Source organism: Triturus cristatus, chromosome 10, assembly GCF_964204655.1.
Source record: "Triturus cristatus chromosome 10, aTriCri1.1, whole genome shotgun sequence".
NCBI classification, from domain to species: domain Eukaryota; kingdom Metazoa; phylum Chordata; class Amphibia; order Caudata; family Salamandridae; genus Triturus; species Triturus cristatus.
In genome coordinates, this window is record NC_140593.1 from 914,028,245 (window position 1) to 914,054,574 (window position 26,330).

The window sequence follows — 26,330 nt, forward strand, 5'->3', positions numbered from 1 at the left end:
TGCATGAAAGTCGCCAACGCACCACAGCCACGCTTACACATTCCGTCACCAGCAAAACCCATACGCAGAAGCCTTGGCCCTGTCACGTAAACCCGGTGAAGGATCTTGAGCTGGACGAAACGAAGGCGAGCCGGGATGGCCACCTCTTTCGGAGAGGCCACCGCGGAAATCCAATCCTCATCGTCCAGCTCCAGCCCGTCGGCAACCCAAGCCTCGCGGAGACTAGTCAGCAGGCACGATCTATCGTTGATCAGTTTTTTGTATATGAGGGAGATCGTGCTGTCCGGGACATGGCCATCTAGGACTCTGTCCTCCAGGGGGGAAGACTCCGGAATGGATGCGACATCCGGGAAGACGGAGCCCAGCGCATGGCGGACCTGTAGGTACCGAAAGTACTCACTGCCCTGCAGCTGGAACTCCGCCTGCAGCGTCTCAAAAGTTTTGAATCCCCCCCTCGTCCAGAGATCTCCCACCGTGCTGATTCCGATCGTGTCCCACCTCTCGAAGCCCTTCGACGTCCACAGGGAGCCCAGCCTCTCAGACGCATACAGCGGTGACGCCCGGGTCAAACGGTCCTTCCACCCCATAGCTGCATTAGCCGCGTGCCAGACACGCACCATGACACGCGTCGGTCACGTCAAACGGGAGTCGGGCGCGCCAGCGTAGAGCGCTCGATTGTAATCGCCACCGGGCAGGAGCATCTTATCCATCTCAAATGCCGGGTTCAAGGCGGGCCCGTAAAGGCCATGATTAATTGCAGCTAGTTGGGAGGCCCAGTAATACCGTTTAATGTCAGGGAGGGCGACCCCCCCATCGTACCACGGGAGCGTCAATTTAGCCAGAGCAATGCGCGGCCTCCCGTCCCAGAAAAGGCGCCGCTGGAGGCCCTCCACCTCACGGAAATAGCGTGCCGGGACCAAGTCCATAGTATTCTGGAGGGCGTAGAGGAAGCGTGGCAGAGACATCATTTTAAACAAGGCCGCTCGGCCGAGCGGCGAAAGCGGCAGACGCCGCCAGCGCACCACGTCCTCCCTCAAACGCCGGAGGGGGGGCAACAAATTCCGCTCATAGCGGGCCTCCGGATCAAGAGTGATATAGATACCCAGGTACCGAAAACCTTGGGAGGCAATCTGGATCGGACAGTCCCGTGGTAGGGCCGGTGCCTCCCCGGAAAGCACATATACACAGGATTTCGCCCAGTTGATGACCAGGCCTGAGTTGCGACCGAATGAACGCAAAACATCAACCAGGACGATCAGTGATTTACGCGGGGAGGCGAGATACAGAAGGATATCGTCAGCATAGAGGGACACACGGTCCTCATGCTCGGGGGTCCAGCGGAGACCACGGATAGAAGGGTGCCACCGCAGCCACTCCGCCAGGGGCTCCAGGGCCAGAGCAAACAGGAGAGGCGACAGGGGGCAGCCCTGTCGCGTACCCCTCCCCAGCGCGAATGGGGCCGAGACTCGCCCATTCACTACCACCTGCGCCAATGGGCCCGAATATAGCAATTTGACCCAGCTAATGAAACCCGGGCCAAACCCGAATTTTGCCAGCATCGCCCAGATGTATGGCCATTCAAGCGTATCAAACGCCATGGTGGCGTCCAAGGACGCCAAGATGGCCGGCTCCCGCACAAATGGGACACGCGCGAGCACCCCGTGCAAGCGCCGCAGATTGAGCGCCGTGTTGCGGTGCGGTATAAAGCCAGATTGGTCTTGGTGGACCAAATCGCCCACCACGCCAACCAACCTGTTGGCCAACACCTTGGCGAGGATTTTGGGCTCCGCGTTCAAAAGCGAAATCGGCCTATAGGATGTGACCCGTTCACGGGGCCTCCCCTCCTTGTGGATCACCACAATTGTGGCTAGACGCTGGTCCGGCGGGAGGGAACCCCACGAGTGGGCCGCCAGGAACATCCCGCGCAGGTGGGGCGCCAACACATCCGGGCGTAGCTTGTAGAGCTCGATGGGAATACCATTGGGGCCCATGGCCTTGCCGGATGCAACCGAGCGAATAGCCAAGGCAATTTCGTCCGAGGTGGGAGGGGCGTCCAGCGAATCCCTGTCCTCCACCGTTAGGGAGGGCAGTGCGATGTCCCGAAGCAGGGCATGGGAGTCTGCCTCCGAGCAGGGGGAAACCGGGGAGTAGACTTCGCGGAAATAATCCGCGAAGCAGGAGACAATGGCTTCCGGCTCAGTGACACACGCACCATCAACACTCTCAATCAAAGGCACCACACGGCTCGCTCTCTCCCTCTTATCCAACCACGCAATCAATTTGCCAGCCTTATCACCCACATCATACAATCGCCCCTGCTGCTCTCTACTGAGGCCCCTGGCCGCCTCCGTGACGAGGGCCCGATAGGCCGCCTGCTTTAGGTGTAGAACATGCAACTTGTCGTCTGTTACCCCGCTTCCCAGGTCACCCTCCAGTTCTGCAATCTCGGCCTCTACCCGGGTCACCTCCTCCCGCTGGCGCCGCCGGGCATGGGAGATAAAGGAGAGGGCCTCCCCTCTAAGGACTACCTTGAAAGCCTCCCACAGGGAGATGGCCGAAGAGACCGACCCCACATTCTCATCGAAATATCGCTGTAGGGATTTGATCAAATCGGCACGAATGGTGGGGTCGCGCAAATACCATGCATTGATTGGGGCCACCCTGCCATCCCCCCTCGGGAAGACATCGAGATGCAACAACAATGGGGAGTGGTCTGAGATACCCCGCGCCAGATGGCGCACCTCCCCCACCCTCCCTGCGTGGGCCGCCGGGACAAGGATGTAATCAAGCCCCGAGAGGCTACCATGGGCACCCGAGTGGAAGGTGTACTGTCGCAATGCAGGATGCTTTAATCGCCAGCAATCCACCAGGCCCAGCGTGTCCAGAAGGCCGGGCAGCCACGCCTGTGCCCGGGGGAGGTCCCTAGGGGGATGGCGATCCATAGACCCAGAGGCTACCGCATTAAAATCCCCTCCAACCACCAGCAGGCCACTTGGAAGGTCCAGAAGGAGGCGCCCCAGGTCCGCAAATGTGGTGGCCTGTAACCCAGGCGGGACGTACACTGATATAAAGATAAACACTCTACCCTCCATTCTTCCCACCAGAACCGTGTAGCGTCCCCTCTCATCATGGCGCACCTCATCAATCTCCAACGGGAGCGAGTTCTTGATCATAATACCCACCCCCCGCGAGCCCGAGGTGAAGCCAGAATGGGCCGCCAAACGATATCCCCGCCGGTTCATTGCATGAAAGGAGTTACCTATAAGGTGCGTCTCCTGCAGGAAGACAACATCTGGTGAAATACGTTTTAAGTACTGCAGGACCACACCACGCTTAATCCTATCCCCCAGGCCGTTAACATTCCATGACAACACAGCCAAATCCCTACCCCCCATCATACGTCGAAACAATTGGTCGTCCCCCATCGAGCATCCTAAAAACAACAACATAGTAGCGGGTTTGCCCTGCGGTGCTAACAAACAACACACCCCCCCCACCCCCCGGTCCCAACAAAACTCCCCCCTCCCTGCACCCCTGCATGAGCCCAGACAGCCCCCCCAAAGTGCAGTGTGCCTGTCGCCCCATAGCTAAAATACTAACTAGTCCCCCAGAGGAGGAGGGAAGCCCCCAACAGACCCCGCACGACCTCCATAGGAGGGGAAAATACGCAATCAATAAATGGTGAAGGAACAACGTCCAGAGCAAGGCCTATGCAGTCACCCCTCAATTCTGCTCCGGCGGGCCCTCCTCGCCAGCCGCGCCCCCCCCGCCCCCCCGGCCCCGATCTCCAGGCAGAGTGTCCAGCCAGTCCCCAGCCGCCTCGGGCCGGTCGAAGAAGTGCGTGCGACCATCCACCTCTACCCTCAGCTTAGCTGGAAAGAGCATTGAGTACTTGAGGTTCAGGTCCCTCAGGCGACGTTTAACACCAAGAAAGCTCTGCCGCTGCTTCTGGACCGCCGGGGTAAAGTCTGGGTAGAAATGTACCTCCATGTTGTCAAGCTTGACCGGTCCCTGTTGTCTGGAGGCCTGGAGGATAGCATCTCTGTCCCGGAAATTAAAAATCCGGGCAATGAGAGGCCGCGGCGGGGCACCAGTCTTAGGTCTGCCCCCGGGGACCCGGTGAGCACGCTCCACCGCAAAAAGCTTACTCAGCCCCCGGGGCTGGAGATGGGTCAGGATCAACTCTTCCACGAAAAGATCCGCCGCCTCCGCCTCTCGTCCCTCCGGCACAACCCACAATACGGACATTATTCCTCCGGGCCCGACCCTCGGAGTCCTCCAGTCGCCGGTCCATCAGGGCGCTCGCCTGGCCAAGCCGGCGCACCTCCTTCTGGAGGGCCACCACGTCTGTCGTGAGGCTCGTCGTGGTGTGGGCCAGGGAGTCGACTCGGTCGTTTGTTTTGGACAAGTCTGCCCTCACAAGGCTCACATCCACCAGGACCGAGTCTATTTTTTGCGCTAAGGTGTCGAAACGCTGGTCCACCGAGGCCTTCATCTCTGCGATGGCGCCCATGACGTCCCGGAGGGTCAGATCCACCGGATGAGCGGATGCCTCCGTCGGGCCCACCGGGGATGCACGCGATGTCTCCGGAGAACCCTTCTGGAGCGTGTAGCGGTCCATACTGTTGGCCTGGTGCGCCGCGCCACGGCGGGTCGTCTTCACCTTCGCCCGGTCGCCATCTTGTTTGGTGGACATGCTGGCTCTTCCACCGTCGTGCCAAGCACCCCAAACGGGCCGCTATACCAAGTCACGGGTGCCAGGGGGGGGCAGGGGCGACCACCGAACCGCGGGTCAACCCACCGCCGGCGGGTCAGCCGGGCTCCTGGACAAGGCCACACCACCACACCCCGCTCCACAGTCCGACCCCGCTTGAGAGCTAGGAGGGCGCAAAAGCGAAAGTGAAAGTGCGGGGTACGCCAGTCGCCCAGCCCCGTTCGCCGCTGTTATTCACTTTGTCCCCGGATCGCCCCACTACTCCAATCCGGGGGGCCGGCGAGGAGAAGGCCACAACCTTCGAACGATGCTCCCACCGGCGTCCGGGGTCCGATTCGAGCCCAAAAAACGGGTGGCGCCTCAGCTCCGGTTCCCCAACACAGTCCCCTCAACAAGGACAGGATATCGCCAGGATTAATTCAGGAGGTCGCGGAGGTCCTCGGGAGCCTCGCACCTACGCGGCCATCTTGGTTGCGCGCTAGGCTCCTCCCCCCCTTACATTTGTGAGGGGGTCAAAGAAGGACAGAAAAGTACAAAGAAAACATTTATTGATTTTAAAAAAAATCACGGGGTACGCGTACGGTAAGCGTACGGTAACAAAAAAAAAAAATAAAAGAAATGAAATGCAGATTTAAGAGTTTAGATATTAGGGGGCTCTAAAAAGAGCCGTTGTGTTTATGAAGTTATTTTTTAGTGGTACCTACAAGTAAGTACCGATGCAGAGTCTAAGGTTCAAGAGGAAGACTCTGTTCCCTTCATCATTGAAGTGCACACCATCTCCTCTATAAATGTCTTGCATGTCGTAACGCAAGTTGTTGTGGTAAATGGAACCCATACCATAGTCACGGAGGAAAGCAGAAACAGATTTGTTGACGTGCTTTCTTGCTTTGTCAATCTGCGGACAGAAATGATTGGACCAGTTCCATTTTTGCCTTTGGCATATGTTGGAAAACACAAAGGCAGTTTTAGGGAAAAGTGAAAACAGTTGTGCAAAGGTGTCCTTCATAAGCATTTCCAGACCTACCCCAGTCAAAGTGCCTAGGTCATTGCCACCACAGTGCACTATTATGAGGTCAGGGTGTTGGATTTGCATGAAGGATTTCACCAATGGCATCAATTGGTGCCACTTTAACCCTCTCTGACCAATCCATTTAATGTCTACATTTGGCAAAGCAAGGTCTCTCACCATACCTGTTTTCTCTGCAAACTTTTCACTCCAGAAGACATAGCTGTGTCCTACAATCCACACTGTGAACATCTTCAAAGGAGATCTGGATGCACTCAGGAGGTGTAATTCAGTAGAATGGTAAAAAGAAATGAAAGACAGTTTGGAAATGGAGGCATACATATTTTTTTATAAAAAAAAAAGAACTGATTGGCTGTTTCATACCATTCTACACTAAAAACTAGGATGTATGTGTAAATTTATAGAAGCATGTTTTGTATTGGTACAGAAAAATGTGTTACCAAAGAACAGTACTATGGATTTGCTGTTAGGTTTGAAAAGTCAAGCACTCTTGCTCTGTGGAATTGAAACATTGTTTGGCAAACTTCTGACCTAACTCTACACAGCAGTGTTCCATGACCTGTTGCTATGGTAGCAGGCAGAAGTCAAGTTGGGGGAAGGGTACTAGGCAGAAGTCAAGTTGGGGGAAGGGTACTTTTGGAAAAGGGTTGGTTTTCAACCAATAGAAATGTGTGATTACATTTGAAAAAAAGGGGGAAGCACTGAGATTTGAAACTTACATGTATATGTGTGGAAAAATAGAGGGAAACTTTGCCATTATCTGGTTCTGCTGAGAGGAGAGAGGTGTAGAGAACAGAGATCCTGGCTCTGATAATCTGCTGTTTGAGTGCCACATTTCTTTCACAACTAACTAATTTTAAAGGTGAGTTTAGAGTTTGAGAGGAGATGTATATGGTAAATTAAGAAATGAATAATAGAAATGTAATTCTTTTTATTGAAGTTGTGTTTATTATTTTCTGTTTTGGGAGAAATTTAAATGTGAGGAACATGTAAAATAATATGGACTATGTTTTCACGATAAATTAAGGTGTATTGGTATAAAAAAAGAATAGTTTAAGGGTTTGAGGTTGGACTCAGTAATGCAAATACATTCAGCATCACTAAGGCTGGTTGCCCTTGCTGGAATGTAGGCAGTCACCCAGGTTACACATGTTGGGAAATATAGGCAGAGATTTATTGTGTACAACTCTGGTAATTTTATATTTGCATTAGTAGGAAAAAGGGGGAGCGATTTTTTGGTGCAGAAGCAGACTCTTAGCACACACCCAGCTGCTTTCCATGTAGAATCATGCACAGTATTTACAAGCGAGTGGGGTTTGAGGTTTCAGTCTGTAATGCAAATACATTCAGCATCACTAAGGCTGGTTGCCCTTGCTGGTATGTAGGCAGTCACCCAGGTTACACATGGTGGTGGTCTGAAAAAGCAGTCTGGACATGAGCTTTTTAAAAAATCTGAAAAGTGGATTCATAATGTGTCAGTCTGTAAAAGTGATTATCACTTGCCAAAAAAAAAGAGCAGTAAGTGTGCTTTCAAATTGGGAAAGAAATTTCGTTTTGTGACTAATGTGAAAACATGACTCTGTGTGCAAATAGGAATTACAGGCAGAGATTTATTGCGTTTTGCTCTGGTGATTTCACAGTTGCATTAGTAGGAAAAAGGGGGAGCCATTTTTTGGTGCAGAAGCAGACTCTTAGCACACACCCAGCTGCTTTCCATGTATAATCATGCACAGTATTTACAAGCGAGTGGGGTTTGAGGTTTCAGTCTGTAATGCAAATACATTCAGCATCACTAAGGCTGGTTGCCCTTGCTGGTATGTAGGCAGTCACCCAGGATACACATGGTGGTGGTCTGAAAAAGCAGTCTGGACATGGGCTTTTTAAAAAATCTGAAAATTGGATTCATAATGTGTCAGTCTGTAAAAGTGATTATCACTTGCCAAAAAAAAAGAGCAGTAAGTGTGCTTTCAAATTGGCAAAGAAATTTCGTTTTGTGACTAATGTGAAAACATGACTCTGTGTGCAAATAGGAATTACAGGCAGAGATTTATTGCGTTTTGCTCTGGTGATTTCACAGTTGCATTAGTAGGAAAAAGGGGGAGCCATTTTTTGGTGCAGAAGCAGACTCTTAGCACACACCCAGCTGCTTTCCATGTATAATCATGCACAGTATTTACAAGCGAGTGGGGTTTGAGGTTTCAGTCTGTAATGCAAATACATTCAGCATCACTAAGGCTGGTTGCCCTTGCTGGTATGTAGGCAGTCACCCAGGATACACATGGTGGTGGTCTGAAAAAGCAGTCTGGACATGGGCTTTTAAAAAAATCTGAAAAGTGGATTCATAATGTGTCAGTCTGTAAAAGTGATTATCACTTGCCAAAAAAAAAGAGCAGAAAGTGTGCTTTCAAATTGGGAAAGAAATTTCGTTTTGTGACTAATGTGAAAACATGACTCTGTGTGCAAATAGGAATTACAGGCAGAGATTTATTGCGTTTTGCTCTGGTGATTTCACAGTTGCATTAGTAGGAAAAAGGGGGAGCCATTTTTTGGTGCAGAAGCAGACTCTTAGCACACACCCAGCTGCTTTCCATGTATAATCATGCACAGTATTTACAAGCGAGTGGGGTTTGAGGTTTCAGTCTGTAATGCAAATACATTCAGCATCACTAAGGCTGGTTGCCCTTGCTGGTATGTAGGCAGTCACCCAGGATACACATGGTGGTGGTCTGAAAAAGCAGTCTGGACATGGGCTTTTTAAAAAATCTGAAAAGTGGATTCATAATGTGTCAGTCTGTAAAAGTGATTATCACTTGCCAAAAAAAAAGAGCAGTAAGTGTGCTTTCAAATTGGCAAAGAAATTTCGTTTTGTGACTAATGTGAAAACATGACTCTGTGTGCAAATAGGAATTACAGGCAGAGATTTATTGCGTTTTGCTCTGGTGATTTCACAGTTGCATTAGTAGGAAAAAGGGGGAGCCATTTTTTGGTGCAGAAGCAGACTCTTAGCACACACCCAGCTGCTTTCCATGTGGAATCATGCACAGTATTTACAAGCGAGTGGGGTTTGAGGTTTCAGTCTGTAATGCAAATACATTCAGCATCACTAAGGCTGGTTGCCCTTGCTGGTATGTAGGCAGTCACCCAGGATACACATGGTGGTGGTCTGAAAAAGCAGTCTGGACATGTGCTTTTTAAAAAATCTGAAAAGTGGATTCATAATGTGTCAGTCTGTAAAAGTGATTATCACTTGCCAAAAAAAAAGAGCAGTAAGTGTGCTTTCAAATTGGCAAAGAAATTTCGTTTTGTGACTAATGTGAAAACATGACTCTGTGTGCATATAGGAATTACAGGCAGAGATTTATTGCGTTTTGCTCTGGTGATTTCACAGTTGCATTAGTAGGAAAAAGGGGGAGCCATTTTTTGGTGCAGAAGCAGACTCATAGCACACACCCAGCTGCTTTCCATGTGGAATCATGCACAGTATTTACAAGCGAGTGGGGTTTGAGGTTTCAGTCTGTAATGCAAATACATTCAGCATCACTAAGGCTGGTTGCCCTTGCTGGTATGTAGGCAGTCACCCAGGTTACACATGGTGGTGGACTGAAAAAGCAGTCTGGACATAGGCTTTTTAAAAAATCTGAAAAGTGGATTCATAATGTGTCAGTCTGTAAAAGTGATTATCACTTGCCAAAAAAAAGAGGAGTAAGTGTGCTTTCAAATTGGCAAAGAAATTTCGTTTTGTGACTAATGTGAAAACATAACTCTGTGTGCATATAGGAATTACAGGTAGAGATTTACGGCGTTTTGCTCTGGTGATTTCACAGTTGCATTAGTAGGAAAAAGGGGGAGCCATTTTTTGGTGCAGAAGCAGACTCTTAGCACACACCCAGCTGCTTTCCATGTGGAATCATGCACAGTATTTACAAGTGAGTGGGGTTTGAGGTTTCAGTCTGTAATGCAAATACATTCAGCATCACTAAGGCTGGTTGCCCTTGCTGGAGTGTAGGCAGTCACCCAGGTTACACATGGTGGTGGTTTGAAAAAGCAGTCTGGACATGGGCTTTTTAAAAAATCTGAAAAGTGGATTCATAATGTGTCAGTCTGTAAAAGTGATTATCACTTGCCAAAAAAAAGAGCAGTAAGTGTGCTTTCAAATTGGGAAAGAAATTTCGTTTTGTTACTAATGTGAAAACATGACTCTGTGTGCAAATAGGAATAACAGGCAGAGATTTATTGTGTACTACTCTGGTAATTTTACATTTGCATTAGTAGGAAAATGGGGGAGCCATTTTTTGGTGCAGAAGCAGACTCTTAGCACACACCCAACTGCTTACCATGTGGAATCATGCACAGTATTTACAAGTGAGTGGGGTTTGAGGTTTCAGTCAGTAATGCAAATACATTCAGCATCACTAAGGCTGATTGCCCTTGCTGGAGTGTAGGCAGTCACCCAGGTTACACATGGTGGTGGTCTGAAAAAGCAGTTTGGACATGTGCTTTTAAAAAAATCTGAAAAGTGGATTTATAATGTGTCAGTCTGTAAAAGTGATTATCACTTGCCAAAAAAAAGAGTAATAAGTGTGTTTTCAAATTGGCAAAGAAATTACGTTTTGTGACTATTGTGAAAAGAAATGTAGTAATATATTTAAATAAAATAAAGGATTTTTTTTTTAGTTTTTTTCAGGTATTGCTGAAGAGCAGTGAACAAAATTTAAGATGCCTACAAAATCCAGAGTTAAAAAAAACCTATATTTGAAGACAACTGGAGGACCAAAGTTAGTAGAAGATGCTCATGTTGGGAAAAAGAAAAAATCTTCTGGTAAGCAGACAAAACAATTTCTAAAAAACATATTCAAAAAAAGGAAAAATGTACAAAATGTCTGTACTGGAAAGAATGTTTTGAAAAGAAAAGGACAGGAAAAAATTGAGAATTTAGTTAATGCAAATATACCTTCTGCAACTGAAAAGATTTACATAAACAGAAAAACAGCGTTTAAAAAGATACGTAGAAAAATGTTTCAGAGAAGAGTCATGTCCAATTTGATAAAGGATGTGAAGAAATATAAGCAAAAGGCTAAGTTTTATAAGAGAAAAAAAGAAATTGAAGCCATTGCAGCAAAGGCATTAGAATTAAAAAGGAAACTATTCATTTTAATTTTGAATAGGATGCGTACATTAGACAAAATGGTTAATGTACTGAAATCACATAGCAAAAGGAAAAGAGTAGTGAACAGAACAAACTTTTGTAAAGTGTTTTTAGGAAAGTGGATGCATAGTTCAAGTAGTGAACCTTTTTTTAATGAAGAGAGCTATTTTCAAAGTAATAGTTTGCTGCATGCAGTTGACACCAGAGGTCGTGCTTACGAAGTGAAAAATGGTTGCATAATGGAGAAGGAGATAATGGTTCCAAGAGATGAGGTACAAGTGATGGCGGATGAGGCTATGGGGAGACGTCCTAAAGCCCCAGTGTACACTTGGAATTGTAGTAGTATTTGCACTGTGCGTCAGGAATCTATTGACAAATTTCGTGAGTTTCTAAGAGAATATAGTAAAAAAAGTATAAAACAGAAGATTAAGGTGCTTCAAAGTCTGGATCCATGCAGAGTGAGAGAGAATACTGGTTTGCAGGGTCATTCTCTGGCTTGTCTATCTAGAAAAGTGTGTAATAGTGTTTTCCATCATTTTAGGATGCTGGCTGTTCATCATACTGAAATGAGAAAGTTTGTGAGACGGTTGTATTTTGCTAAAAGTCCAGCAATAAAGTTAAATGAATTTAATAGGGCTCTGTTCCGAGGAACGGTATCAGATGTAGAGAAGGTTATTGATGAAATTCAGTTTTGTTACTTTGGTCCTGAACAAAACAGTGCAGAGAAGGACACAGTAAATGAGGAAGAAGTGGAAGAGAATGTAGAACCCTCTGTAAGTAAGACATTTAATGATCACATAACAAAATTTGCAATAATCTCTAATGAAAGACCAAATTTTACTTGTATTTGTTGCCGCAGAACTCATTATAGAAAACAAACTAGGAATGTTGATCTCTACAGAAAGAGTGAAAATGAAGATAATTATAAGTGGAAGGATTTTGCCACATATATATTTCTTGAAAATTGTTTTGAATTGGGTGAAGATCAGCGTATTTGTAAATACTGTTACAACAAGTTAGAGGAAAATAGAATGCCGACCAGAGCTGTACATAATAATTTAGAATTGGATGCTATTCCTGCTGAACTTTCTGAATTAAATACATATGAGTCTATACTCATTCAATGTGTTCATCCGTTCCAGACCATAGTACGTATGGAGCCCAAAACTGGTAAATTACCTCCTTCAGATTTACTGAGAGGTTTAAAAGGTAGAGTGGTGTATTTGCCCTTGGATTTGAAAAAAAATATGGAAACTATTGATGCGGATACTTTGGAAACTGAACCATTAATTATTCTGGTTAATGGTGTACCTACAAAGAATAAGAAGATTTGGCAGGAGCTGGTAGATGTGCGGAAAGTACAAAGAGCAAATTTGTATTTGAAAAGGAATAACAAATGGTATGAATCAATTTATATAGAAGAAGAAGAAGAAGAAGATTTACAAGAAGACACAGAAACACCAACTGGACAAATTGAAAAAGTGGACAAGTCAAAGGAAGAAGAAATTTATGAACATTTTAGCATACATCCTCTTCATTCAAAAGAAGTTATGGGAGACAATATTGATCTCTTTCAGATGAAGAAAGCAAAAGGAACTCCTGTGAGTGTATGGGAGGAGAGCTTGGAAGCTCGATGTTTTCCCCAGCTGTTTCCTAAAGGAAAAGGAGGACGATACGATGAACGTCCGGAACAGATTCCAGCTTCTGAGTATCGGACTACAAGACTATATGCTGAAGATCCCAGATTTCGACAAAGTATTCCTTATTTGTTCCATCTTTTATTTGAAAGTGATTTGTCTGCACTGTCTTATGCAGTAAATCACATTTTAAAAAGTGGAGTACATTTACAAAATGTGTCTGCTAAGGATTTTATGGAGAAAGTGCAGCACCGAGATGATCATTTGGAAACACAACTGATCAATCTGATGGCTTGTCAGCGTGGGACAAATGAATATTGGTACCGACGCCATGGTGAATTAAAATGCATGTTACGGAATTTAGGAACACCAACATGGTTCGTTACCCTAAGCTGTGCCGAGTACGCTTGGGATGATTTACTGGATTTTCTACGAGAGGCAAATTCAAACATTAAAAACATCGAATACAAGACAGCAGGAGAACTGTGCTCATTGGATCCGGTTAATGTTTGCAGATATTTCAATCATAGATTTGAGGCTATGATGTCCTTCATCTGCAATAAAAAAAATCCACCTCTAGGAGAAGTAGTGGATTTCTTTTGGAGAAAAGAGTACCAGGCAAGAGGTGCTCCTCATATTCATATGCTGTTGTGGATCAAGGATGCCCCAAAGTTTGGAACAGATACTGATGAAGCAGTGTTATCTTACATTGAAGAATATGCAACATGTGCTATACCAAAAAGCACAGAAGAGAAAAAGTTAAAGGAGCAAGTTTTACATTTCCAAAGTCATCGGTGTGGAAAATACTGTCGACGGAAATACAAGAGCAAAGATAAATACTACACTAAATGTCGATTTGGATTTCCTAGACCTGTTCTTTCAAATGGAAGAGTAAACAGTTTTATGTCAGCTGTGAGACATACTATCACAAGAAAATCACCTAAGAATACCTACAACCTAAAAAGAAAAGAAGAATCAAAAAATATAAATGACTACAACCCAGTCATTTTATCCATGTGGAACGCTAACATGGATATACAGTATGTAGCTGACAATTCCATTGCTGTTGCTCGATATGTAACGTCTTACATTACGAAATCAGAAAAAACAGAATTGAAGGAAATGTGGGAAGAGATTTCTCACGAGAAGACTGTCAGTAAGAAGCTGCACAGTTTCAGTTTGAAGATGTTATCGCATCGAGAAATTGGATCCTACGAATGTTCAGATAGGTTATCTTCTGCAAGTCTCTACTCGAAATCAAGAAGAATAATTTGGGCAAGTTTAGGCCTTGCAGCAATGAGAAATCGGGTACTGAAATCTGTTGGAGAAATTGAATATTTGGCCGAGAATGACCCAGAAAGTACAGATATTTTGAAATCAAACATGTTGGACACATATTATCCCAAGAGAAGTCAACATCTGGAGAACATGTGTCTCTATGAAGTGCTACAGAACTACATTTATTCACGGAAAGCCGCAGAAGACATCAACAATGGAAAATATAAAGTCATTGGTGAGGAAGGATGTTTGGTGAAGCAAACAAAAGGAAGTTTGATAAATCACAGGAAGCTGAGTTGCGACACTACTGACAAGAAGGAATTTTACTACTTGGCTCTTTTACAGTTGTTTAAACCATGGCGTACAGAGGATGAACTACTGGGAGAATTTCAAAGCTATGAAGATTCTTTTAATGCTTGCAAAGACAGCATACAATGCAGTACATTCTCAAGTTATCTGCAAATGTTAAATGAAGAAATTGAACAGGAAACTACAATTGCAGCAGAAATAGCTAGAGACAGTTCTCAGGACAGCCAAAGTTCAGGAACACTCAGTCAAGATCCCCTAGGACAACCAATCGTTGAAAATGAAGCATCAATAGCCATGAATGAAGTGGAAACGGCTATGAATCAAGCTCAAGAAGAATTTATAGACTTACAAAATTTGGAAAGACAACTGAATGAAGAGCAGCAACAAATTTATGTAGAGATCAGAAACAAAATTGATCACGGATTTCTACATGAAAAAAAAGAGTGCTCATGCACATCATTTCATCCAATCAGGATGTATGTAAGCGGACAAGCTGGAACTGGAAAAAGTTTCCTAATTAAAGTCATCAGAAGCTACCTACAGCAAAAAACGGATTCTACTTTGTCTTGTGTGGTTACTGCTCCAACTGGGTTAGCAGCATATAACATAAAAGGAATCACTTTACATCGTTTGCTAATGTTACCAGTGGAGCATGAGAACAAAATACAATACAACAAGCTAACTGGAGAAGCATCCTTGGAAGTTTCAAGAGTATTGAAGAAGATGCAAGTTCTCATTATTGATGAGGTGAGCATGGTTTCAAACTTAATGCTTGCCTTTGTGCATTTAAGAATGCAGCAAATTCTGAAGACAGACTATGACATGTTATTTGGTGGAAAACACGTCATAGTTTTTGGAGATCTTTTGCAACTTACTCCAGTTAAAGGACAACCAGTGTTTAATACTGTCACACATGAAGACACGAAGAAGTCATTGGGAAGCATCGGAAATACAAATATTTGGTCCTTCTTTGAGTACAAGGAACTTACTACTAATATGAGGCAAGCAAGCGATGAAGAATATGGAAGTATTCTGAAAGATATCAGAATTGGACTACTCACTGAAGTTGGCAAAAAAGCATTACAGAGTCGGCTGCTACATAATTTATTTCCAAAGGAAGAAATAGTTGCAGAGAAGATATACAAGAACATTGCAGAAAACAAAAGTGTCATCTGCTTAATGCCAACTCTACGTGAATGCTCAATATTCAATGAGGAGCTTTTGAAATTGGAAAAGGAAGAGATCAGGAAATTGGAAGCAGTGGACAAAATTGAGGATGGAAGAATTACTATCACATTAACAGGCACACTGAAAAATAAATTGGATCCACTAGAGAAGAACATTTCCAAAACAGCTGGATTAGAAAAAAATCTATATGTTTGCATGAACTGTAGAGTATTTTTAAGGAGAAATTTGGATGTTGAAAAAGGTTTAGTTAATGGAGCTATGGGAAGAGTTGTGGGTTTTATTAATTATCAGAAAAAAGATGGAATTGAATGTTTAAAAATAAAATTTGATCAGATAGAAGAAGTTAAAGACATTTGTCGTTGTACAGTTCGTTTCATGCTTGTGAAAGACTTATATGTACGTAGGAAGCAGTTTCCGTTTTCGCTAGCATATGCTGTAACTATTCACAAGTCTCAAGGATTGACTGTAGATTGTGCATTTGTGAACATTGGTTCAACTGTGTTCAAAGAAGGTATGGCATATGTTGCTTTGTCACGAGTGAAAACATTATCAGGTTTATTCATGATAGACTTTGATGACTCAAAAGTTAGTGCTGATACAAATTGTGTAAAGGAGTATAATAGATTAAGAAGAAGCTATGCTCCTCATTTAGGTCAGTATCCTGTGTTGGAGAAACATGTAGTTTCTCGTAAAAGGAGAAATGAGAATATCTGTAATGAAGATGTAGAGAGGAGGAAAAAAAAGAGGAGTGATGTAATTGCAAGCAAAAAGAGTAAGGAAAAAGAAGAACAGGTTGTAGGATGTCATTTTGAAAATAGCTCTGGTGTCAACTGCTACGCTAATGTAGTGCTGAATGTTGCATTTTATCTGGAAAGTTTGCAAGAGCAGATAATAGTAAATCAGGGAAAAAGATTCTGTTCTGAGCTGAGTCTCCTTTTTGAAAAGCTGAGTATTGATAAAACTAAAATAGAAAGTGCTACTGAAATTAGAAAACTTTTAGATGTATGTTCAGGACGAACACAGTTTTCTCAAAATGAACAGCAAGACGCACAAGAATTTTTGATGTATTTTCTTCAGGTACTGGAAGAAGAAGAAGTTGCAATTGATAATTTATTTGGTCTCTCTTATAAATGGGAACATAGTTGTGAAAACTGTTATAATATATGTGGCTCTAATGTTGATAATGAAAGGTTTATTTATTTGACATTGCCAGAGAGTAAAACAGTCACTTTTGCTAAATTAGTTAAAGATGCTAATCATAGCATGCAATGCGGTGAGTGTCAATCTGACATGTTTTCAACGTTAATTTTAAAGGAATACGGACAGTATGTAATTTTAATGATGCAACGATGTAGAGCTGATGGTTCAAAATTGGATACTTTAATAAAGAAGTTTACAGGACAGCAATTATCAATTTCAGGAAAAACTTTTGTAACTGTTGCAATAATTTTCCATGAAGGACCTACTGTTACTTCTGGACATTACACAGTTTATCTTAAATGTGAAAAAGGCTGGACACTGTGTAATGATTCCCAATTGGTTTTTAAGCAACGTTTGCCTTTTGATTTAGCAAATTCCTATCTAATCTTCCTGAAACCTAAATTTTAGAGAGACTTGGCAAGATCTGGACAAAACAATTTTACCATTTTATTGGATTACCATTGGAATTTTCAAAAAAAAAGATTTTTTAAATTATCATTTGGCCTAATGGAAAGATAACCAATTGTAATGTGGACTTTTTTAATTTTTAATGAAACTTTCGAAAACCAAAAATTTAGAGAAAATCGGTAACATCTGCACAATTTAAATTTTGGAATGTTATTGGAGTGCCATTGGAAATTTTTTCAAAAAAGTTTTTTAAATTACTATTTGGCCATGCGGAAAGGTAACCAATTATATTGTGGACTTAATAAATTATTAATAAATCTTTCGGGAACCAATATGTTACAGAGAATCGGTGAGATCTGTACAAATTAAACTTTAGAATTTTATTGGATTACCATTGGAAATTTAATCAAAGAAGAATTTTAAAATTACTATTTGGCCTAAAGAAAATGGAACCAGATGTATTGTGGAGTTATTTGAGATATAATATTGTGATTATACTTCTGAAACAAAAATATCAGACGGTATTTTAAAGAAATAAGTATTGATATTAGATGATATTTTTTAGAATATTATGCATTTCTATATTGTTAAGTTTAAGTAAAAAGAGATTCTGGGCTTTTTTAACACAATCTTTGAGATTGTTATTTTTTTTTTGCCCGCTGTTAAATGATGAATGCAATTGCTTTCACAATTTATAGTGAAATGCAATATATACTGAAAACAGCAAAAATAAGGCAAAAATATTTTTTGATAAATATGTAAATATGTGTACTGTATTATAAAATGTTTTAAAAAATATTAATACTTTTTTCTTTTTTTTCAGATTGATATAGAAAATTTTCAAAACCTAGAACCATTTTTAAAGCAATTTAAAAAAAAAGCAAATGAATAAATATTTTTTTGAGCGGGTATGGTAAGTCAATAGTATCATGGTTCCTTTTTTTCTACTTCTCTACAATCACATTTTCAGTTTTTAATTGTAGTCTCTCAAGGACCTTGTAATGTGATAATTGATTTTTAGTGTTTTAAAAAAAAAAAATAATAATTACGCGTACCGTACTGATGACATTATCCTTGTGACAGAGTGGTAGACCTCCTCTCACCCTAATATAACCTTTGATACAAACATTCAAAAATAGACACTAAAATTTTCAAAACAATGGACATACCAATAACAGTTACAACAACCTATTCAGTAATTCTAAGATCCACATACACATCCACTCATCCACCAACAATCCTATACAGTCACTCATACATGTACTCACACATCATATGTACTCATACACCTAAACATCCTGTAACACAATCCCACTCATCCATAGAGTTACTCACACACATAGTCACTCATGCTAATAAAGAAACAAACATCCATTTACTTGCATATACAGTTATACACACACCAGCACACTTACTTTAACAGAAACGTACACATACTTAGTCTTTTTAACAATCACTTATAGAAACACATACTTATTCATACAGGAACTCTTGCAATCTCTCACTCTCACATATACTCACTTATAAACAACAATAGTCACATATACTAGTTTAAAACATATGTAGTTACTTATGAAGACACTATTGAGACAGTCATTCACTCACTAACACACCCATGCACACACTCATCCACCCATACAGTCCTGCACACATGCTGACTTCAACACATACAAACAGTGAGTCACTCATTCATGCACCTATGCACTACGTAATACCCCCCACTGCACCATGAAGATACTCAGACTGATACTCAAAAAACCAACTAATAACCTATATAGACACCCATGTAGCTACTCACCAACCCATGCAGCCACTTATACACAAAGTGAGAGACTGATACAGGTATTTACACATTTAAACATTACTCACTAAGCCATGTATTCACTAAGATACACTTAATCAGTCAGTTATACAATCAATTTTTCAGAAACAAATCATCAATTTAGACACTTATATACTCATTTATTCTTCCATCGACCTTGAGATATACATATATGAAACATATTTAATTTTCAGAAAAACACACATTCACTGGATGATGTCATCAGTGATGTCATTTGAGATGTCATCAGTGATGTCATGAGTGATGTCACTGACCATGTCATGAGTGATGTAATATGTGACGTCACCAGTAGTGCATTGCGGGCGCGCGAGTTATAGTTAGCTGAACTAACTATAACGGGGGAATTTCATTGGTTTTTTACGAGTGAAATGTCCAGCTAACTATAACATGTGTGAAACCTTTGGTTTTTTCATTGAATTTCTAAGGTTTTTTAAATGCTAATTCCTAACTATAACGTGTGTGAAACCCATGGTTTTTTCAGTGAATATATATATATATATTCACTGAAAAAACCATAGGTTTCACACATGTTATAGTTAGCTGGACATTTTACTGATAAAAAACCAATGAAATTCCCCCGTTATAGTTACTGTAGGCAACTATAACTCACGCGACCGTAATCCTCTGCTGATGCTAATACTGTATTTAGACACTTATTTGCCCATATCTTCTTCCATTAAATTTTAGCTATACATATATTACAAATATTTTTTTTTCATAAAGACACATATGTCATCAGCAGAGGATTACGGTCGCGTGAGTTATAGTTGCCTACAGTAACTATAACGGGGGAATTTCATTGGTTTTTTATCAGTAAAATGTCCAGCTAACTATAACATGTGTGAAACCTATGGTTTTTTCAGTGAATTAGCAAGGTTTTTTAAATGCTATTTCCTAACTATAACGTGTGTGAAACCTATGGTTTTTTCAGTGAATTTGTACGGTTTTTTAAATGCTAAGTTACTTTACGCCATTTGTGGCGTGCGCGCCCACTTAACGCAGTTCGTTCCGTGCACGGTTTTTATCAACTTTAATAAGCCCTGTACATTTGGTGGCCTTCGGCCACCAAAAGCACAGGGGGTGAGGTCAATGTGGATAGTGTTTTTTTTATTTCGATTTTATAATTTCATGTGGCCAAAATTACGTTTTTTTTCTCTATTAATAAGCCCTGCACATTTGGTGGCCTGCGGCCACCAAAAGCACAGGGGGTGGGGTAAGTGTGGATAGTGTTTTTTTTATTTTTATTTTTTTACCGTAAGCGTACGGTAAGCTTACGGTAAGCGTACGGTAAGCGTACGGTAAGCGTACCCCGCGAAATTGCCGAAAAAAAAATAAAACCGTTTTTGCTCTTGGGGGATGTTTGGGGACTCCCTCAACATGACTATGTGGGAGGGAGTTGTCAAAACAGCCCCGTAACATGTTTTTGGCCATCATGTTTGATAAACAACACTCAGTGCGAGAGACAAAATGGCGGACGCCGCTTCCTGGTTTCGGCCGATTCGAATGTTTACTAAGATCTAAGAGCCAATCAGAATCGCGCTCGCGCACGCCACCGTAAGCTTACGGTAAGCGTACGGTAAGCGTACGGTAAGCGTACCGTAAGCGGGCTCAGATATATATATTGATTTAAAGGCTATTTTCTCAGAATCTACTGAACAGATTTACACCAAACCTACAAAAGGCACTTCCTTGACCTAGGGACTACCTCTCTGCCAAATTTCTAGTAATTCTGTTCAGCCGTTCGGGCTGTAGCTCGTTCTAAAGGTCCTATGGAAAAATGCATGGGAAAAACGCGTTTTGGGACCCCCCTTTTATCTCAGCTCCCGCTTGACGAATCCCCCCGAGACTTTCAGGGTAGGAGCGGAGCGTAGCGCCCCACCTATTTTGAGAAATTCGCGAGGATTCGTCGACCGGCGCCAAAGTTATTCAAAATAGAATGTTGAGGTTTTCCTATGGAAACGTGGTCCTAACTATAACTACCTACTGGCGACCGCCAGTAGGTAATATATATATATGTATATTTAAATATATATATATATTTTCACAGGAAAAAAACAAAGGGGTGTTATATTTCAGCTGACAATTCACTTATATAAAAACCAGAGAAATTCAGCTGTTATAGTTAGCTCAGCTAACTATAACTCGTGCTACCGTAATGCACTGCTTATAAACTCACATATTACATTACCCAGGACATGGTGAGTGACTTCACTGATGACTTCACTGATAACATCTTACTTTTTTTACGTAAGGAATTAAATACATGGCTTTCCACCCTTTAATCGCTGGGCCCCTTCTCTGCTAATTTCACCTCTGGACCTATCCGTAGCACCTTTACGCCCTTTACAAGACCAATATTCACGACATTACTGATGACATTAGTGATGACATCATTCACAGCATCTCTGACGCGTTTTCCTATGGAAACTAGGTCATAACTATAACTACCTAGTGGCGACTGCATATACATATATGCCTGAAAGAGTATTTTTTGACTTATACTGGGTGCTCCCTTGTGTGTGGACAAAGCTATACCTCTCTGAAGAGCTCTAATGAGAGCGAAAATCACATGTCAGGGGTTGCTTTTATTCATTTCAGGTTGGCATGGATGGTATTTTACCAATCCAAAGCTGTACTACTGTGCCTGGAGTGGTAAAAGGCTTTGGCCATTTTACATCTTGGCATGGATAGCATTGCACTAATCTTATGGTTAAAGACTTTGCTTTGGAAATGGTAAAAGACTTTGTCCCTTTCTATCTCGGCATGGATGGCACTGTGCTAATCCTACTCTTAAAGACTTTGATAGAAAGGCAGACATTTGAGGTGAGCAAATTTAGAGTGTTGCTGGTGTTGAGAATGCTCTATACTGGGGGTGCTGTCTCTCTATCTATCTATCTATCTATCTATCTATCTATCTATCTATCTATCTATCTATCTATCTATCTATCTATCTATCTATCTATCTATCTATCTATCTATCTATCTATCTATCTATCTATCTATCTATCTATCTATCTATCTATCTATCTATCTATCTATCTATCTATCTATCTATCTATCTATCTATCTATCTATCTATCTATCTATGTGTATATATATATTTATATATTTATATATATATCGATATATATATATAGTATTTAAATATATGTGTATGTGTTTTTTTAAGTTTATAAAAGTATTTTTTAGGTTAAAAGGTGTGTGGTGCATAAGAGTAAAAAAGATTTTTAGGGTGATAGATCGGTAGTTTATAATGGTAATAAAGAGATTCTAGGAGTAAGGGATGGGTAGTGGGTATAGGGATAGCAAAAAGTTTAGAAAATTAATGAAAATTTAATTTTCATCAGATCTTCCTGGGCTGCCATTTTCTCTGAATAAAAAATAAGAAAGGAGGTTATGCTGTTAACAATGGAAAAGGTTTCATGTCACAGCATGTGATTATTTAGTCCTGTCTGCACTGACTTTATATAATGTAAAGGCGTATCATCTGAAACATTTAGATCAAAACTATTTTCTGAGAGCAATTCTATCACATTTAAGAGAAAGAAAAGTTTGTGAATAATTTTCCTGAGCTGGTAAAACATCTGAAGATTCTGAGACCAGCAAAGGTTTGACAGTTGTCTGATCATCATTTCGCTGATCAAATTACATATCTAAAGCTATTAAAGTCACTGAAGGGTTTGCTCCCACATCCCACCTGTGAAACAGCCTCTTCGCATTGAGTTGTGTGGTATGCATACATTTTATTTGTGTATTTCTAGATCTGACTTTTGGGCAAACTGGCCATCTTAGCATGGCACTGCTAGTTATCTTCTCATTTAATAGGTCACAGTTCTGTCCACTAGATGAATTACTTAATGGGAGAAATTCTAAGGGGAAGAATAGTTTTTATGATTGAATTCTGTTTTATTGGTATGTTTGGTAAATGCATACTCCAATATCAACTGCTATCCAGTAGAGTGATATAGCAAACAACAAAATGTTAGCATTGGATAGGAATGTCCTCATTCCCTTTCGCCTTGCTGCTAACAACCTTGTTGAAAACATGGCTTCAATTGACCTCTTTGGACTAAAGGACAACTGTAGGATCCCTACTTGTATGTAGCCCCATATTTCATGGTTCAATTGTGACACATATTTCATTTAGGTGGATGTTCTAGCCTTCTGTAGTTTAGTGATTTTGAGAACACTTAGTCATTCTGGGCAGAACAGCTCTCTGAAACATGCATTTACAATCGGGCAACTGATATTGTTTTCTCCATAGGGGATTGCGGGATTGTGGTGTGTTTGGTTGGTATTTGATAAGTCTAGGATTACGTATTCTTGAACTTTGGTAAGTTCCTTGTTGAACATCAAATGTACATCCTCTAGGACTTCCTCCCAATACCAGTTTAGTTTTGGACTTTGTCATAGTAAACTTACTAGTGTACTTGGGCCTTCACAATTCCTTCACCACTTTGCAGAGAAGATTGTTTTTGTACCAGATTGTGGGGGCTTACAGACAACCAAGTCTATCCTCGCCAGCCATTGGGTGTAGAGGGTACTGTAATATTTCAATTCTAATTACGTTTGGCATGCCAGCTCAGAACAGTTGTTACCTTTCTATTTTTATTTATTGAACAAGGGTGTCAGCAATCCTTTTGTAAAAGCTGCCTTTAATTTCTTTATTACAGTAGAGTGGACCCCTGTCAATAAAAAAATACCATGGGTGCTCTACCAAAATAAGTTACTAAGCCACAATGCCTCCTGCCAAAGCCAGAAGCCAAGGTAAAAGGCAGTTCATAGAGCAACACTTAGCTGCAATTTAAACAATGAAAACCGAAAATGGCACTTTATTCTCCTGGCCTGTTTGTTCTAAAATGAAGAGCCATCAGTAGAAAGGAGAGGTTTAGGTTTATACTTGGCAAATTGTGTGTTACAGAAAAGAAGTAATCTATCTGCAAGTTACTGCTTATTCTGAGTGATGTTCTGTGCTACATCTCATTTTAAGTCTGATGTACATTGAAATGATTCTAGTACAGGTTTTCAACACATAACTAACTGTTTTGGTGTGTTTGATTTTTCACTACAGATTCCACTTTTATTTTCTCATATATTACTAAACTATTTCTTTCTTATGAATGCCCAAGACCCCAAACCTTGAAGAGGTTTGTTGGAAGAATGATGGTGCGACTATGCATTACGAAGAATAAAATACCCTCTGTCCTGCGTTAAAATGATATTAGGAGTTTGAGTTCCATGAAGAAAAAGGAAATAGACCTTAAACCTCATTCCTTTATAAAGTCTGGAACTGACTCAGAATGTACAGTAGGATGCACTTTTTCCTATATATATAATATATCATCATACTGTGCTATAAGGTTCTTTGGACAGCCACTTACATGCCAACTTAATGCTCTTAAAAATGCATTTAAAATATGATAGTATTAAAAGACTATTACAAAAAGCTTCAGTGTTTGAGCATTTATCAAGTTTTTTTTTCTTCATATCCTTCAGCCACTTGAAGAAGAATTGACCACAGGTCCTACAGCTGAAATAACTGGCAAAGGCAAATGGGATTCCCCTCTTCTCACTTGTGAAAATAGTGAAGAACCAGCAGTACAGAATGTGGTATGCACATCAGTCTTATCTTATAGTTTAAATGAAACTTACAAGTTATGACAGTGTTATGTTACTTCACATACAACTGTTCATCCCATTGCGGTAAACTTGTACTTGATATGTTTCTATGTTGAAATAATATTTAAGTCCCCCACGTGCCTCTTCTGTATCATTATTACAGTTTGAATTATTCTATAAAACAGTATATGTTCCATGAGATAACATGGAACCCCATTAAATGTTTCATAATCTAGCAAACTGTGTGATTGTTGACAATATGAAGATAGTAATCTGTGTATGGCTACGGGCTCCATAGCTAAGGTCTACATTCTAGATACTTATATAAAAGGAAATGGTATCTTCAAAGTCACATCAAATTTCGTAATACTTAGCCTACTGCTTTTGGATTAGTCACAGGCTAGAGAGTTTGCATCTGCCTATCCCATACTTGCCAGACCATCTCTTTATTTTGCATTTTGCAGTGAGTTGAGTTGGATGAGAATTTGTTTTAAATGTTTTGTGAAGATTTGACAAACAGTGACAAAGTTATTAGCAAACAGTTCAGTTCAGTTTAATTACTTTGTTCGGATGAAACATATCCAGAAAAAGACAAACTTACACAATGATACATAAAAGCACACAAATTCATAATAATTATAAAAGGTGCTATATAAAATCGATACAGTGCAGAGCAATAAAAATACTATTTATACAGTGTTCATCATATTACAAAAGTTGTCAGGAAAGCACGGACGCAAAATACTAATTAGTCATCTTCCAGAGTCCTACATGCATCTCTGTTATTGACGTATGAGTGCCTTTTAAAAAGGGGAAGTAAAAACAGTTTATTGTATTGTATGTAAAACTTACAGAAAAAACAAAAGTGTAATGAAGTTTGGCCTGAATGTCCATCACATGGACAGGGCGCCAGATCAATGTTAAATTGGAAGCTAAGAGGAAAACATAATAGATACTTCACAATGCCTGCCCTTAGTCGGAAAAGGAGGCCCTGCTCCCAGCAGCCCATAGGTTTCTGGCTAGGTGTTGGTAATTCTCAATGGTCATAAAGGTGGCTACAGTAGAGTTGCTGGACTCCCTATCGAGTCTGTCCTTTCAATGATGCATGTATAGGGCCGCTAGCTCATGTGGGCTATCGAAAATATGTTCGTAATTAACCCCACATAAGCTACATTTCACCTCAGCTAGCTGTGGGATATCCATGCCAATTGAGGCAATCATTATAATTTCTCTAGTGAGGGATGCCGCAGCGTTTTTAGCACTTTGCTAGCCAAAATAAAGAGGGACGGGACCTAATGTAATCTTCGATGTAATGTAAGTTTAGTTCACTATGGCAAACGTAATGGGACGTAAAGATAGGTGCTCCCAGAAGCATTCGACAAAACCTGTTCTCGTCGTTCTGAATATTTCCTGCATTTGGATACCGCGGCATCATAAGTTGCTATAAGTGTGCACTGAATATATATTTTTTTAAAGAGATAAAATAGCCCACGTCCTCCTGGGTTGGGGAAGACTATGAACTGAATTAATTGATTTCGAAAACTTGTTACTACAGTATACAGTATGATTAGTCCATAGGCCATTAGCAGCAAACACCAGCCCCAAATAGGGAAAAGTGCTTATGGATTATAAACTCTTGTTGCCCACAGAAATAACATTTAACAAGTGCTTCCTCAGACCACAGACTTTTAAAAAGATTTTTTTTAATTACTACATAAATCTAAAGAGGCCATAAAATACATAAAACCCCTAATTAAAGAATGCAGAGCATTGGGTGTACGGCCCATTAGGACCACATCGTCAGCGTATAGCAGTACTGGGAGTATATGGCCCTCAACTCTTGGGACTTCTTTAGTCAGCATTGTTAAAGATATATGTAAATTATAAATATATAGAATAAAAAGTAATGGGGCCAAAACACAACCCTGCCTAACCCCTCTAAAAATGCACATATCATTACA

At 41.3% G+C, this 26,330-nt stretch overlaps 1 long non-coding RNA gene across 1 annotated transcript in view; it reads left to right on the top strand.

Moving 5' to 3' along the window:
* LOC146796251 (uncharacterized) overlaps nucleotides 1-26,330 on the top strand; it is a 107,507-nt gene that overhangs the window by 23,886 nt on the left and 57,291 nt on the right. Inside the window, exon 2 of the long non-coding RNA XR_014969911.1 lies at nucleotides 24,247-24,360. This is a non-coding gene — a long non-coding RNA (uncharacterized LOC146796251). The remainder of the gene's footprint in view (nucleotides 1-24,246; nucleotides 24,361-26,330) is intronic.